Raw genomic sequence first — 16,850 nt, 5'->3', positions numbered from 1 at the left:
CAGCAAAACCACTCAAAGTGCACTAATACCATGCATACCAAGCGTGAGGTGATGTCCATAAAAATAAATAACTATATTTTCCTTAAAATTGTGAACAACGAAATTCAGTCCTAAAAGTTGGATTCTACACTGTTAATTTAAGTTGGGCGTAGATGGTTTATTGTAAATCACAATCATACAAAATTTACCTGATAAATTTCAATGGTCGGAAAGGAAGATTTTCAAATAAGTTCATAATATGTAATTATATTATTTAAACAATAAAATGCTTTCTTTGTTTGTTATTACTGGAATTAACGGAAGCAGCTGTTGCAGAAAAAATGCATAACCCGCGTTATGTAATTTTTTCTACAATAGCTGCGACCGTTAATTCCAGTAATAACAAACAGAGAAAGACATTTTATTGTTTATATTTATATCTGTTTAAATAATCATTTAAAGTAGGATTAAAAAGATTAATTATTGTATTTATGATGCGAACGTCTTTATACGTTTCATTGATGGAACAGCCACTGATCAAGAAAACTGTACAGGCGACATGCCGACTATAATTCATGCAGTGATTAACGCAATGGGTTTTCTTAAGAAATAAAGGAGAAAATATTCAGCGGATGTAAATATAATTATGTATATGGTATACAGTTTGAAATTAGAGAATGCACTAGAGCAATTAAAGCCCCGCTTCCAGTACTTTCATTACTTTAATTTTGTTTGTATAATCTGTTCTTAATTTGTTTTATCACAAAGGATCACTTCATTATAAATAGGGATCTGACCTATAGGACCGGCTTGGTTTTATTCTCTACAAAAAACTCGTCGATTTCCGATCTGGTTAATGACATTAGGCTGAATATGTATTTAATAACAATTTGTTTTTCCTTAATCTTTATTTCAGTGAGTAGAGATAGGAGGAACCCTTTCATTGATTTTCTGAGTTTGTTATCTCCAAATGTAATTGATATTTTTCTTTACTTCTGATTTTGCATAATGGTAATGTCTACTGTCTCTGAAATTCTATTTTTTATGTCTAGGCTTTATTTATCTGTGGATATAATAAAACATGCATTAATGTGTGCAAATTATATAGGCCTAAATGAAATCCAAAGGAAAACAGTTACTGATATATGTAGCCAAAATCAACGTGATTAAATTCTACGGAATATACACAATTGAAATTCATCGCAGGTCAATGCTGCCAAGAATACCTGTATCAAGAAACACAAAGCGAGTTATTCTTGTCCTCGGAGAAAGTGTGCTTGTATTGCTCCGCCTGACTGACAACTGTACATTGGATTGTTACGATTTGATCTCTCTTTAGTGTTTCTTATAAAGAAATGGGCATGCATAAAGGATAGATAATTGAAAGAAAATCCACAAGTCAATAAAAAAAACTAAAATAGTCTTTGAAAGGGCGAAAAATTAAAACTTTAAAAGTGTGGTACCAGGTGGATTCGAACCCCCGACTTTAAAAAGAAAGTATCGATAGTATAAAATACAGCCCATTTATCAACTGAGCTAGTCTGACTATAAAATTGTATGGCATAAATTTTAAGCAGATTATCAAAATCAGGTTTCCTTACTTTTTGTAGTTTTTTTTTGGGGGGGGGGGATTTCGACCCTAATGCAGGGGTGCCCCTTAAAATATCCTATCTTAAATCATTCTTTACATCCCAACTCATCAAAATATCACAGTTTTATTTAGAGGCAGGCCTGTCCTGAAGGACTTTTAGGCCAAAATACATGCAAAAATCAACGCTTTAACGGACAAAATGGTGTTTTGGTCAACTTTGGAGTTTTATTGTAAAGTTGTAAATAATAAATTTTAGATATTAAATACAAATTTGAAAAAATTAGACATATATACGTTAAAAACAACAAATAAAGATTAATTTTTAACTGTCACTTTTCCCGGGAAAGTGTTCTCTCCTATAGGTCAATTCTTTTGCCAAAGTGAATACATCCTTTTCGGAATGAATAACATAGAAAACTGGATATTGGCATTAAACGTAAATCACATGCCGTGTTTGGTAACTTGATTCAAGAACATTTTACAGGAAGAAACGTAGGGCATTTTTATTTCAAATATGAAATTAAAGCTTGACATATATATATTGTACATATAGATGTGTTAGATTTAATATTAGCTTCAATCTTAATTTAAACTTACCTATGAACTATTTATATATACCTGGCTGTATTTTAGATGGTTATAAATAAATTTAAATTAGATTTTGTTGACACGCACCTAAAACATAATATTTACTTTTGTTTGTGTTAGGCGTTATACGAAAACGAAAGTAGTCCCACAAATTACATGACATGCACCTAAAATAAAATATCTACTTTCGTAATGTGTTAAACCTAGACTGGCCTTGCCTATCTGACAAACGAAACAGACTGGCAATACCAGTCTAGCGTAAAACCTTAAACAAAAGTAGTCCTGCAAAACTCTTCTTTTACTAACATTTATGATGGATGGATTTGGACTGAATTCTGCCCTGGTATTAGGTGCTGTTTGCTTTGCTACGATGACAGTTGTTGTATTGCTGAAAGGAAATGTTTTAAAAATTGAATATTATTATGAAAAAGACGAAGAAAAAATTCGATCGGGATTCAAAATTGGAAGAGAAAGAAGAATTAACCAGAAATGATGTAAGTCTAAAGAAAACCTTTTTTTAAATTTCACATGCATGTACTTGTACAACTCATTGGTTGAAATTGGTTCAGCAGTTGATCATGTTCAAATGTTAACGGCTAAAGCATGACGAACGACGAAATAGGTTTCCTGAGTGACCTAGGTGAATCAGGTGACCTAAGAAAACCATGATTAGTCACATTGTTGTGGAAGCCCCGCTAGGGTAGTGTAGTTTGTTCAGATCATGACCCCAGGGGTATATGGTAGTGCCACAATAGATGATCAAGGTATTACATGGAAATATAGGGAAAATATACTTTAAAATCATCTTATCAAGAACAAAGTCATGATTAGTCGGATTGATATGAAAACTAGTGCAGATTCATGTTTGTTCAAATCATGAATCCTTGAGGTAGGAATAGGGCCACAATGGGAAATCAATGTTTTACACATTAGTATAAAAGAAAAAAATCTCCTCCTAAACGACAAAGTCAAGGTTACTCATATTCACGTGGAAGCATCCTCAATAAGTGTAGACTCTAGTTTCTTTAGATCAGGATCCCAAGGTATAGCAAGGAGCAACAATGGGTAATCTATCTTCTCAGGAACAGTAGAGCCATGTTCAGTTGTTTTTTATGCCCCCGTAAACGAAGTTTCGGAGGGTATATAGTTTTTGTCGTGTCCATCTGTCTGTCTAGTTCTCTCTCTCTCTCTCTCTCTCTCTCTCTCTGTTTGTCCGCAAAAACTTTAACCTTGCCCATAACTTTTGATTGAGTGGACTATGGCATTCATATTTCACATGTGTATTCCTTGTGATAAGACCTTTCTTGCGTACTTCCAAATTTTACCTTTTGACCTTGGAGTTTGACCCACTTTTACACAAAGATTTTGAACATTTATTTTGGCCATATCTATTGAACAATATATAACAGGACATTTAAACTTGACATATATATTCTTTGGACCTTTCATTGGATACCAACAACTTTGACCTTTTGACCTTGACCTTGGACATTTCTTATGAAAAAACTTTAACCTTGGCTATAAATTTTGAACGATAAGTGATAGAGCTTTCATACTTCACATATGTAATTCCTGTGAAAAGACGCTTTATTGGGTACCAAGAACCTTGACCCTTAGACATTGACCTTGCAGTTTGACCTACTTTAAAATACAACCTTGAACATACTTCACATATGTAATTCCTGTGAAAAGACGCTTTATTGGGTACCAAGAACCTTGACCCTTAGACATTGACCTTGCAGTTTGACCTACTTTAAAATACAACCTTGAACATAATTTTTGAAGGGTTAGAACTAGGGCTTTCATACTTCACATTTTTGATCCTTGTGACAAGACCTTTCATTTGATATCAAGAACCTTGACTCTTTGACATTGGAGTTAGACCCATTCATACACAAAAATTCCAAACTTTTCTTTTGGCCTTAATTTTTAAACGGTAGATACTAGGAAATTAATATTTCAAATATCAATTCTTTTAGGCAAGATCTTTCATTTGAAACCAACAATTTTGACCTTTACCTTTGAGATTTCCGAACTTATGAAAACACTTTAACTTTGGCCATAACTTTTGAACGGTGAGGGCTAGGGCTCTCTTATTTTAAAGATGTAATCCTTGTGAGAAGACCTTTCATTGGATATCAACAATTTTGACCCTTTGACCTTGACCTTGGAGTTTGACCTACTTTTCACAAATTTTAACCTTGGCAATAACATTTTAGCTCACCTGAGCCAAAGGCTCAAGTGAGCTATTCTGATCAAAATTTGTCCGTTGTCTGTCGTCTTTATTGTCGTTGTCGCTGTTGCGTTGTCGTCGTAAACTTTTCACATTTCCATCTTCTTCTCAAGAACCACTGGGCCAATTTCAATCAAACTTCCTACAAAGTATCCTTGGGTGAAAGGGATTCAATTTTGTTCAAATGAAGGGGTAAGCTCTTTTCCAAGGGGAGATAATTATGTATAAATGAAAAATTACTGGCATGTTTTAAAAATCTTCTTCTCCAGAACCACTCGGCCAAGAAAGATGAAACTCCTTTGGAAGCATCCTCTGGTAGTGTAGATTCAAGTTTGTTCAAATCATGACCCCTGGGGGTAGGATGGGGTCACAATGGGGGGTCAAAGTTTAACATAGGAATACATAGGGAATATTTTTAAAAATCTTCTTCTCCAGAACCACTGGGCCAGGAAAAATGAAACTCATATGGAAGCATCCTCATGTAGTGTAGAATTAATTTTGTTCAAATCCTGACCCCCAGGGGTATACTAGGGCCATGAGGGGGGGGGGGGTTTAAAGTTTAACATAGGAATACATAGGGAAAATTTTTAAAAATCTTTTTCTCCAGAACCACTGGGCCATGAAACATGAAACTTATGTGGAAGCATCCTCAGGTAGTGTAGATTTAAGTTTGTTCAAATCATAACCTGGGTTGGATGGGGCAACAATGGGTCGGGGTTCAAAGTTTAACATAGGAATGCATAGGGAAAATCTTTAAAAAATTTCTTTTGAAGAACCACTGTGCCAGGAAAGATGAATCTTATGTGGAAGCATCCTTAGGTAGTGTAGAATCAAGATTGTTCAAATCATATGTATGGTAGGGCCATGATGGGGGGGGGTCAAAGTCTAACATAGGAATACATAGGGAAAATATTTTAAAATCTTCTTCTCAAGAACTAGTTGGCCAGGAAAGGTGAAACCCATGTGGAAGCATCCTCAGGTAGTGCAGATTCAAGTTTGTTCAAGTCATGACCCCAGGGGTAGGGTGAGGCCATGATGGTGGGTAGGGTTCAAATTTTAACATATGAATACATTGGGAAAATGTTTAAAAATCTTCTCAAGAACAGCAAAGCCATCATTGGTCATAGTTATATGGAAGCATCCTTATGTGGTGTAGATTCAAGTTTTTTTTAAATCATGACCCCACTTGACCCCACTTTAATATTTAACTTTTTAAATCAATTTTTGCTTTTAGTTTTATATAGCCAGAGCTCATGTGAGCGTCGTGGCCCCTGGGTCTCTTGTTAACAGTAGGGACTAGAGCTTTCATGTTTCACACATGTAATCCTTGTGACAAGACCTTTTCTTGGATATCAAGAACCTTGACCATTTGACCTTAGAGTTTGACCTACTTTTTACAAACTTTAACATTGACCATAACTTTTGAACGGTAAGGGCCAACGCTTTCAAACTTCCCATATGTAATCTTTGAGACAACGCCTTTCTTTACAAACCAGAAACCTGGACCAATTGACCTTGACCCCGGAGTTTTTTTTATACCTTTTAAAATGTTAACATTGGTCATAACCCTTGAACAGGTGGTGCAAGGGTTTTATATATAACATTTGTATTTCTTGTGAAATGGCCTTACTTTAGGTACCAACATATTTGAACTGCATTTGAGAAAGGTGAACTTTCGCTATGTTGCCATACGGGGGCATCAGTGTTTCACAAACACATCTTGTTCTTTATAGAAACATCCTCAGATACAATGTAGTGTATTTCTGTACAATATCTTTTTTCGGTGTGTATGCCATTTGTTGAAGTTTTGCATTGATAATTTAATTAAATCTTGCTGTAAAACTTAAACTCAATGGTTGAAATATCTAGTTAATCTGTCCTAGTTTTTCGACCAGAGAACTAAAACGCTTCATGATTTGACAGAAATGAAATAATTTAACAGTCTTAAAAACACTAACCCTTTTCCATCTATGGTTTTGTAAAAACATCGCTTTCTCCTAAATAAATTGAAGGGATAGATATTCTACGAATATGTACAGTGCTGATATGGATATTTGTAATTTTACGAATAATATAATGTAATGTCCCTTGTTTTACCATACTTTGTTTTGCTTCTTTGACTTAAGATAAATTAGTATGCATTAAATCCCTTCAGTAACACATTTATTAAATTTTTATAGTTTTTTTTTCTAATTGTAGACTTTTATTTTTAGTGCTGCATGTTTGGTATGGAAGAAGAATGGGAAATATTGGCACTGAATTACAATCCAACACTCATTTACGATATAACCTTGCATTGATATCATAAGAATAAATTGTATGCTGTATACCTTGTTGTCGTCTTTTGTTTGTCGTTAAAATATGCAAATGGTTTTATTTGCAAAAAATTCGGAAAATTTACAAATTATGTATCAAAGAATAAGCTTTTTCTCCTTTAGCACCTATGCAATCGATTAAGAACTGCTGTGCAAACTGTTGAAATCAGCATAAAGTGAACAAATTGTTCGCAAAAAACTGAGAAGAGCTGGTATTCCGGCACGACGTCCGTACATTGGAAATCCACCAGCGCTGAGACGTGTAAAGGACATAATTATGGATTGGATAAGACGTATGTCCCTAGAATTTGCACGCGACGTCAATGACATCAACTTAACTTCTCAATTTGGAACATATGGCATGTTTGATTTTTATCACAACACACCCTAAAATCACTTTTTAAAAATTAGGTTTAAACTGAACACGTAGATTATCATGTTTAATCTGAATATGCATTTCTTTTTTTGTTTAGTCTAGGAAGGTCTTGTCACAGCTAATATACAACTTAAATATGAAAGATCTATCTCTCCTCATTCAAAAGTTATTCGAGTATTGTTTATTTTTTACAAGTATGTCAAACCTTAAGATCAAGGTGACGGACCGGTGTCAAAAATCAGGGGGGATTTATATAGTTCTTGTCAAAGACATTACACAGCTTAAATATGAAAGCACTATCTCTTCTTATTCAAATATTATGACCAAGGTTCAAGTTTTTTTTTTTTTTTTGTTTGAAAAGTAGGTCAAAGTTCAATGTCAAGGTCTTGAGGTGAAAAATCATAGTGTATTGAGAAAGGTCTTGTCACAGGTAATTTACATGTGTAATATGAAACCCTTAATATCTTCTCATGCAGAAGTTATGGCCAATTCAAAGTAATGTTTATTTTTTTATTAGTAAGTCAAACTTAAAGGTCAAAATCACAAGTCAGATCTAGGCAGAGGCAATACACATCTTTGATATAAAAACCCGATCTCTTCTCATTTATCAAGTTATAAATATTTCTGACTTTTTCACCTTGACCTTAGAGTTTTACCCACTTTAAAAAAATTAACTTCGGCCATAACTTTAGAACATCAAAAAAGAACTGTTATATTTCAGATGCATTCCTTCCTTTGGGTACCAACAATTTTGACCTTGACGCTTGGGGTTGACTTGCTTTTGAGAAACCACTACCCATATGCTGCAATACAGGGATACCGGTGTTTCATAAAACATCTTCATGTTCTCCAGTGTAATTTTACAAATTTGCTGTTCAAAGATAGTTTTTTGCACACACCTATAACCTTAATACGTGTCTGCAAAATATTACATTGGTTATATATAGACCATATCACATCCAAATGAAAGTAACACAAATTTTGATGGATGAATTCGTCATTTATTATACATATGTATAAATGACGAAAGATAATCAAAAGATACATCAGATAAAGAAAGGATCACTCTTGAAAAAAATGTGTAATTTATACAAAACATTAGTTGATCTTCCAGTGTAACATATTACATCAAGAAAATCCAAATAAACAATCTAGAATCTACAATTCAAGTAAAAATTATAAACTTTATAACCCTTACATGTAAAGCAAGTACATACACCAATTATATTGTACAGAGAAAATGTGCGTATTCCTTGTTTCTGTTACAATAGATCAGTATTACGTAAAAATAAAAACAATCCAATCAGAATAAACTAATACATGTGAAGATCTGTTGAATGGTCAATAAATATTGTTTTGATTTTTATATTTACAAGTAGATGAAATGTATTTAAAGTTGTACTTAATATTGATGTCAATTACCGAATATATGGATAATGCAAATTCAGCAATTACTATTATTTCGCTTCTAAAACTGACCAAAGTGATTTGAGAGATACGCCACGATGGTATAATTATACATAAATGTTATCACATCTTTCCCTGTACAAATGTCAATCATTCTTTATTTGATTATGATTTTGATTAAAATAACAAGATCCACGCGAGTTTTTGACGAAATAGAAAAAAAAATACTATAAACAAGTTTAATTTCATTTATTACACAATAAAACCTAATCTCATTGTCATGGTTCTCCTAGAAATCATTTCCAAAGTAGTTCAGTAGATCTAATTCAATAACCACGGATACGATATTTAAATATTGATTTTTGCTGAACCATAATATGGGTCATTCATAAAATAATATCGAAACTGAAACTAAAACAATGCTTCTTATGTAAGTATTTTATGTAAAATAACAAAGTAACATGAAAAAGGATTATCCTATATTCTTTTCTCTATTCTTATAGTCAAGGACATATATGATATGTGTCGACATTAAACGTGTTCTTTAATATCCCAGATGAAATCAGTTCGTGTTTACATTTTTGGTTTAACACAGGTGTATGGTTCAAGTAGAAAAATCTTCAATATCACTTTAATCCAGTATCAAGAAATTTGATGAAAATTATAATTATTTGGCCACGTTGCTTCGCCTGCAACACAGAAAATTAAAACATGATCGGTAAATAATACTAAATATGCGTACATTTGTCAAATTACCTCGAACCAAAACTTTTTCCGAGGTAAAGTGAAATAGATTGTTTTTAAACCATCAGTAATTTGTTTATGTGACAGAATCCCCACTTACGTCATGATTCTATTTGTCTTTTCCAATCCTGCCTCTTATACGCCTGCTACGATGTCCGTCTCCGGCGTTCTCACTTTCATATTCCCCTTCAACTGTATTTCCACTGAACATTGCAGCAAGCAAAACTACTGTTGCACAAACCAGAACTACAGAAAGAATTGGTGGCCATGGCATGTTGGATCATAGAAGAATGAATTCAACCAATGTGCAAAGAAGTCGAAAATGAAAGTGAAACATTTACTTTTCCTACGTGGTTTTATTTATAACACGCATGCTTATAACCCGTTTTATCATTGCCGTCGGAAGGAAATTAAAAATTTTATAAGTGCGCTTTAGCGCATGCAATGAAATTAAAAATTTATGAATAAAACTGAAGTAAGGTATAATGATGTATTCTCCCTTGCTTCCGATAATCCCAGCCTATTTAAAGAAAGAGATCTCGCGAGATCTTCCTTATGACTTTTGGCTGAGTTGATAAAAGATAATTTTTTTTTTATACAATATAACATTCATAAAACTTTAAGTTCATTGCAGTAAATTGATAAATGCACAAATAAAATAAGATTTTTTTTTTATTTTGTCATCACGGTAGTGAAGGTACAAAGTACTAAGTTGTTCACGGACTCAGGACTCTAGCTACTTCTTGCCGCCAAAGGTTGGAGCTCTACAAAACATATAAAAATATATGTTGAATCTCAAATGTAATTCTTAAACTGAAATAAACTTCAAATGTATAATAATACATACATGTACACATGTACCCTTAAAACAAGACTAAAACATTCTGGTAAGTGTACCTAGGTACCCTAGGGTGTGGAGGGTGAGGGGCTTATACCTTACTTCAGTTTTATTCATAAAATTTTAATTTCATTGCATGCGCTAAAGCGCACTTATAAAATTTTTAATTTTATTTCATAAAACTGAAGTAAGGTATAATGATGTATGTTTAAAGCCAAATGTTTTAGTTTTGGTTTGATATTATTTACTTCAATCTTAACACAGAATCTGAGAACCCTGAATCATTTTGGACAGGTTTATTGTAGAAAGTATAGACAGTACTTGCTGTTTTCCAGTTTGCTTTCTCCATGATTTGTTTGACAGATAACCCAAACTTGTTTGCTTTAGACGTACTAGCTCCTCTAGTAGAATGAGCTTTAAAAATATCTGTATTAATCCCTGAATCTTCTAACACTGTTTTGAGCCATCTAGCTATTGTGCAAGACTTAACAGACTTGTGTGGTTTCAAAAAACTAAGAAAAAATTTACTTTCTCCTTTTCTAATAGGTTCTGTGCTCTCTAAATATTGCAAAATGTGTTTTCTGACATCAAGTAGTTCACTTTCAAACTGACTGAATACCAACTTCATAGGCTCTTAACCTACCCGTCTTGTTTTAGTCAGCTGCACAACTTTAAATTCTATTTCCTTTGGGTACATTTGCATATGATTCAAATCTAAATGGTACAATTCTGATGACCTGCAAGCTGTTGACAAAGCCATGAGACTGACAACTTTCAATGTTAACAATTTTAGGCCTAAATTTTCACAAGGCCCTAATGAAATTAGATATTTTAATACAATATCAACATCCCATGTTTGAGTGTATCTGGGCATAAGCGGTCTGCAATTAAACACCCCCGACATAACCTGCTTGATGAGGTTGCTTTGGCCTACTTTAATACCATTGATTTCTGGGTGGAAAGCTGAAATTGCTGATCTATAACTGTTTACAGACCTGTACTCATAATCTTTTTGGAACAATTCTGACAAGAAATTAGCTATATGTTCCAAAGAGGAGAGAAAGGGATTAATTTGTCTGCTGTTACACCAGCTAGCCCAGTGTTTCCAGCAGCTGTTGTAAGCTGATTGAGTTCCCTTTCTCCAAGATGCTGCGAGTAATTCGGAAGTGTTTGTTGATAAACCTTGCACCTCTTTATATCGCCTGAAATTTTCCAGGCCACTAATTTCAGTGTCCCTTTGACTATCAGAAGGTGTGGTTCACCCCCTGGTGACAGAAGAAGGTCTCTCTGTGGTGGTAGAAGAATTGGGTTTCTTTTCTAGGCAATACTCCCATAAATCTTTTCCGATGTTTGTTAAATGGGCGATTTTGTCCCCTCCATCTTGTTCACATAAGTAACCGTAGTTACATTGTCCATCCTCAGATGAATGTGTATATTTACCTTGTTCTTTGTTATTGATCTTATAGCAATATTTGCAGCTTTCAGTTCTAAGGCATTTATGTGGATTTTTTTCTCTATCAGGATCCATGGACCCCCCATTTTTTCCTGTGAAAATGGGCAATTGAACCCCCATCCCATTGTGGATGCATCTGTCTCTATCACAAGATCTGGTTCTTTGGTTATTATTTGTTTCCCATTCCAAACTTCTAACTGTTGGGTCCACCAAGAAATTTCTGTTTTGCATTCCTGAGATAGTGTGATTTTGTTCTTGTAACTGTTTTCCTTGACAAGACATTTCGTTTTATACATTTGTAATTCTCTGACATAAAGTGAGGCTGGAATTACTGCCTCTACTGTTGCATTCAATGATCCAATTAAACTTGCCAATTCTTGGATTGTAATGTGGTTGGATCCTAATGCGTTTTGGCATTTCATTTTTATGTTCTGAATTTTGTCCTGAGGTAAATAAACACTCATTTCTACTGAATCCACTTTTAGACCCCAAAACTCTATCATTTGTTTGGGTTCTAGCACTGATTTCTTCCAGTTTATCAACCACCCCAGGTTGTGTAATAACCAAATAAGGGAATCTCTGTCCTTCATCAACCCTTCTTTGGTTTGATTCAGAGTAGAATGTCGTCCAGGTAGATTACCAGTCGAATCCCCATTCTGCGCAGAAATGCTATGATAGGTTTCATAACTTTTGTGAACAGACGGGGACCGGCTGCCAATCCGAAAGGAAGACTCTTGTACTAAAGGAGTTGCCCCCCCCCCCCCAACTGAATCTCAGGTATTTTCTGTGAGCTTGGTGTATTGGAATGCAAAAGTATGCATCCTTCAGATCTATTTTGCACATGAAGTCGTTTTTTATCATCATGTTTTTCACTACCTGAAAACCTTCCATTTTGAAATGTTCGTAAGTCACAAATTCGTTTAGTCGTTTTAGATTGAAAATGGGACGTGACCCCCCATCTCTTTTGGGGCGTACAAACAAAGTGCTTATGAACTGATCATGAACTATGTTATTGGGGTCTACAATCTCCACCGCTCTTTTTTGTAACATCTCTTGAATTTCTGCATCTAGAATTTGAAATTCTTTCTCTGAATAATTTATTTTTGGGACAGATGTTTGACTGGGTGTTTTTAAGAAATCTATTTTGTACCCTTCTAATTCTGTCAAGACTGAAGTGTCTTTTGTAATCTTTTCCCAATTTGAAACAAAAATGTTTTAGTCTGCCCCCCAGTGGGATTTGATTTTGTACAATCTCTCTTAATTTTAATTTTTCTACACCTGGGTGGAGATTGTGATGATCCCTCAGAACTTTTGACATTTGTTCTACTACTATCGGTATGTTTACATGTGACGTCATTGACAAACTTAACATACCTCTGTTTCTTTGTAATGGCGCCTCTGCCGGTGTCGCATAATTAACGTACCGGATATTTCGCGTTCCGGCCGGAACCTTAAAATCATAATATTGGTTCCGAATTTTACTGTAAAATAGGTTCCGGCTATGGCTTCAATGTTTGAATCGCGATATATCTGTCAGATGTCTGCCAGTTGCCATTCTACCTCCAACCATGGAAGGTGTCAGCACCTTCTTGTCTACGGGGAAGAACCCCAGTAACAGCCCCGAGAACGAGAAGAGGCGAATTAGGAAGCAGGCCAAGTCTTTTTCATATGAGAACAACCAACTCTACAGACTGAAAACTGTGGTATGTATAGTAACTATTTTCTCTTTAATTAGATTACTTAGTTTTACGTACTGTAGTATTGTAATTCTTGAAATTAAAAATCGAATTTTGATTTAGTGCTTTTATCTGATTAACTATTAAAATTTGAGAGACTGGTTCTAAAGATGCGATAATTAAAGCCTTTTTCTATCAGCAAAGTTGACTTGCTTGCATTTTGTAAAGCCCCCCCCCCCCTTGAAAGTTCTAGAAAAAATGTTTGGCAGATCCAAATTTTTAGCTTACAGGTGCCCTGACAAGAGTCAACCTCATAAATAATTAGGGTCTTATTCTAGAAAACTATTCATGTATTGCTTTTTTAAATGATTAAGTTTTTTAGGTCACCTGAGTAAACTCAGGTGACCTATTGCTATCTGTTTTCGTCCGTCGTCGTGCGTCGTGCGTTGTCCGTTAACATTTGAACATTTTCAGCTTCTTCTCTGCAACCACTGAACCAATTTCAATCAAATTTCGCACAAAGCATCTATTGGTGAAGGGGAACAAAAATTGTGAATTTCATGGTCCCTGCCCCCCTGGGGCCTGGGGGTGGGGCAAAAACCACTAAAATTAATGCGATCTTTAAAAATCTTCTTCTTTACTCCTGGACATCAAGCAGTCAAACTGTTTGCATGATTGTAATCAGCATTGAGTCCTCTACCAAAGTTATGAAATTCATGGCCCTGGGGTCAGGGCTTCTATTGCTAGGGCGGGGCTAAATAAGTGTATAGTGAAAATGCATTGTTTCTTTGAAAATCTTCTTCTCTGCTCCTGGGTATTAAATAAACTAACTAAGTGCATAGTTATGATGAGCAAGTGTGCCTCTACCAAAATTGTGAATTTTATGGCCCCAGGGTCAGGGGTTCTGGTGTTAGGGCGGGGCTCTATAGATTATATAGTGAAAATTCATGAATTCATTGAAAATCTTCTTCTCTGGTCCTGAGTATGAAATAATCTTACTCAGTGCATAGTTATGATGATCAAGAGTGTGCCTCTACCAAAACTGTGAATTTTATGGCCCTAGGGTTAGGAGTTCTGGTGTTAGGGCGGGGCTCTATTGATTATATAGTGAAAATACATGAATTTTATGAAAATCTTCTTCTCTGCTCCTGGGTATTAAATAAACTAACTAAGTGCATAGTTATGATGAGCAAGAGTGCCTCTAGCAAAATTGTGAATTTTATGGCCCCAGGGTCAGGGGTTCTGGTGTTAGGGCGGGGCTCTATAGATTATATAGTGAAAATACATGAATTCTTTGAAAATCTTCTTCTCTGCTCCTGGGTATTAAATAAACTAACTAAGTGCATAGTTATGATGAGCAAGAGTGCCTCTAGCAAAATTGTGAATTTTATGGCCCCAGGGTCAGGGGTTCTGGTGTTAGGATGAGGCTCTATAGATTATATAGTGAAAATTCATGAATTCTTTGAAAATCTTCTCTGCTCCTGGGTATTAAATAAACTAACTAAGTGCATAGTTATGATGTGCAAGAGTGCCTCTACCAAAACTGTGAAATTCATGGCCCTGTGGTCAGGGGTTCTATTGCTGGGGCGGGGCTAAATAAGTATATAGTGAAAATGCATTGTTTCTTTGAAAATCTTCTTCTCTGCTCCTGGGTATCAAATAAACTAAATAAGTGCATAGTTATGTTGAGCAAGAGTGCCTCTAGCAAAATTGTGAATTTTATGGCCCCAGGGTCAGGGGTTCTGGTGTTAGGATGGGGCTCTATAGATTATATAGTGAAAATTCATGAATTCTTTGAAAATCTTCTTCTCTGCTCCTGGGTATTAAATAAACTAACTAAGTGCATAGTTATGATGTGTAAGAGTGCCTCTACCAAAATTGTGAAATTCATGGCCCTGTGGTCAGGGGTTCTATTGCTAGGGCGGGCTAAATAAGTATATAGTGAAAATGCATTATTTCTTTGAAAATCTTCTTCTCTGCTCCTGGGTATTAAATAAACTAAATAAGTGCATAGTTATGATGAGCAAGAGTGCCTCTAGCAAAATTGTGAATTTTATGGCCCCAGGGTCAGGAGTTCTGGTGTTAGGGCGGGGCTCTATTGATTATATAGTGAAAATTCATGAATTCTTTGAAAATCTTCTTCTCTGCTCCTGGGTATTAAATAAACTAACTAAGTGCATAGTTATGATGATCAAGAGTGTGCCTCTAGCAAAATTGTGAATTTTATGGCCCCAGGGTCAGGGGTTCTGGTGTTAGGGCGGGGCTCTATTGATTATATAGTGAAAATACATGAATTCTTTGAAAAAAATTCTTTTCTGCTCCTAGGAATTAAATAAAATAGTACATAGTTATGATGAGCAAGAATACCTCTTCCAAAATTTTGATTTGATGGCCCTAGGGTCAGGGGTTCTAGTGATATAAATAAAATAGTACATAGTTATGATGAGCAAGAATACCTCTTCCAAAATTTTGATTTGATGGCCCTAGGGTCAGGGGTTCTAGTGATAGGGCGGGGCTCTATTGATTATGTAGTGAAAATACATGAAATCTTTGAAAATTTTCTTCTCTGCTCTTGGGTATTAAGCAGATGAACTACCTATGTAGTTATGATGAGCAAGGACCCTAATCTTCCAGAATTGTGAATTTCAAGGCCCCAGGGTCAGGGGTACCATAGGGGGGGGGGTGTACTTATATACTGAAACTGGATGAATTGTTTGAGATCTGCTCCTTGGTATTAATCAAATATTTTTGAAAAGCAAGGGTGCCTTTTCAAAAATTGTGCAATGTGTGGATCTAGGCCCAAGGGTCAGGGGTTCATGTGTGATAGGGGCATTACTGACTATTGCTGAATATTACTGATTACTTGAAATGCATTTTTTGTTCCCCCATCCTGCCTATGGGTATTAAGTAAACAAACCAAGCAACTGTTAAGTGTATTGTTATGATGATCAATGGTGCCTCTTTCAAAATTGTGAACGCCACAGCATCTGGCTTAAAACATGAATCAAATTAAATCACTGGAAAGTTGTTGCATAATGCTCAGGTGACCTATAAGGCCCATTGGCCTCTTGTTTGAATTTCTCTTTTTTTTATAATCATTGAACTTTCATTTAAAAACATGATTTTTCTAAGGTAAATTTACTGACCAGGGAAAGGAAATGATGAGATTTACCTAAATTTTGAATTAAAAAGAGTATTTTAGCTTTAGAGTGCAGGTATCTGGGATACCTAGAATACACAGTTGTAATGGTACCTTCCAGTGTTTTGATAACCATTTCCTCTGGTTTCTAATTTGTATGCTATGGTATACAGGTGAGAGATACCTATAGTTCACAGCGTCAAAGGTTAAACTCTTAGTGATTTGACTAAAAATGTATTTATTGATTAAAACAAAGAATTGTAAGAATTTTTAATTTCAAAAAACTTTTATAAAATTTCTATAAAAGAATCATTAAAAAACATGTTCCCTTGAAATCTAATGAGAGAAAAACAACTTTTGCAAAAGCATATAATTCTGGTAACTCCCCTTGACTTCAAAACCTCTCATTAATATTGTGCTTGTACTATTATGTGAAAATGTTGCTTTAAATGACAATTGGCTGCTTAAGGTATGTCACTCGTGGAATTTGTTAAATCAGGGATTTTTTAGT

The sequence above is a fragment of the Saccostrea cucullata genome, unplaced genomic scaffold, assembly GCF_032062105.1.
Source record: "Saccostrea cucullata isolate Sc308-1 unplaced genomic scaffold, CSIRO_AGI_Scuc_v1 ctg6818, whole genome shotgun sequence".
In the NCBI taxonomy this organism is placed as follows: domain Eukaryota; kingdom Metazoa; phylum Mollusca; class Bivalvia; order Ostreida; family Ostreidae; genus Saccostrea; species Saccostrea cuccullata.
The sequence above is the reverse complement of the archived record's forward strand: the minus strand, read 5'-3'. Positions refer to the sequence as shown.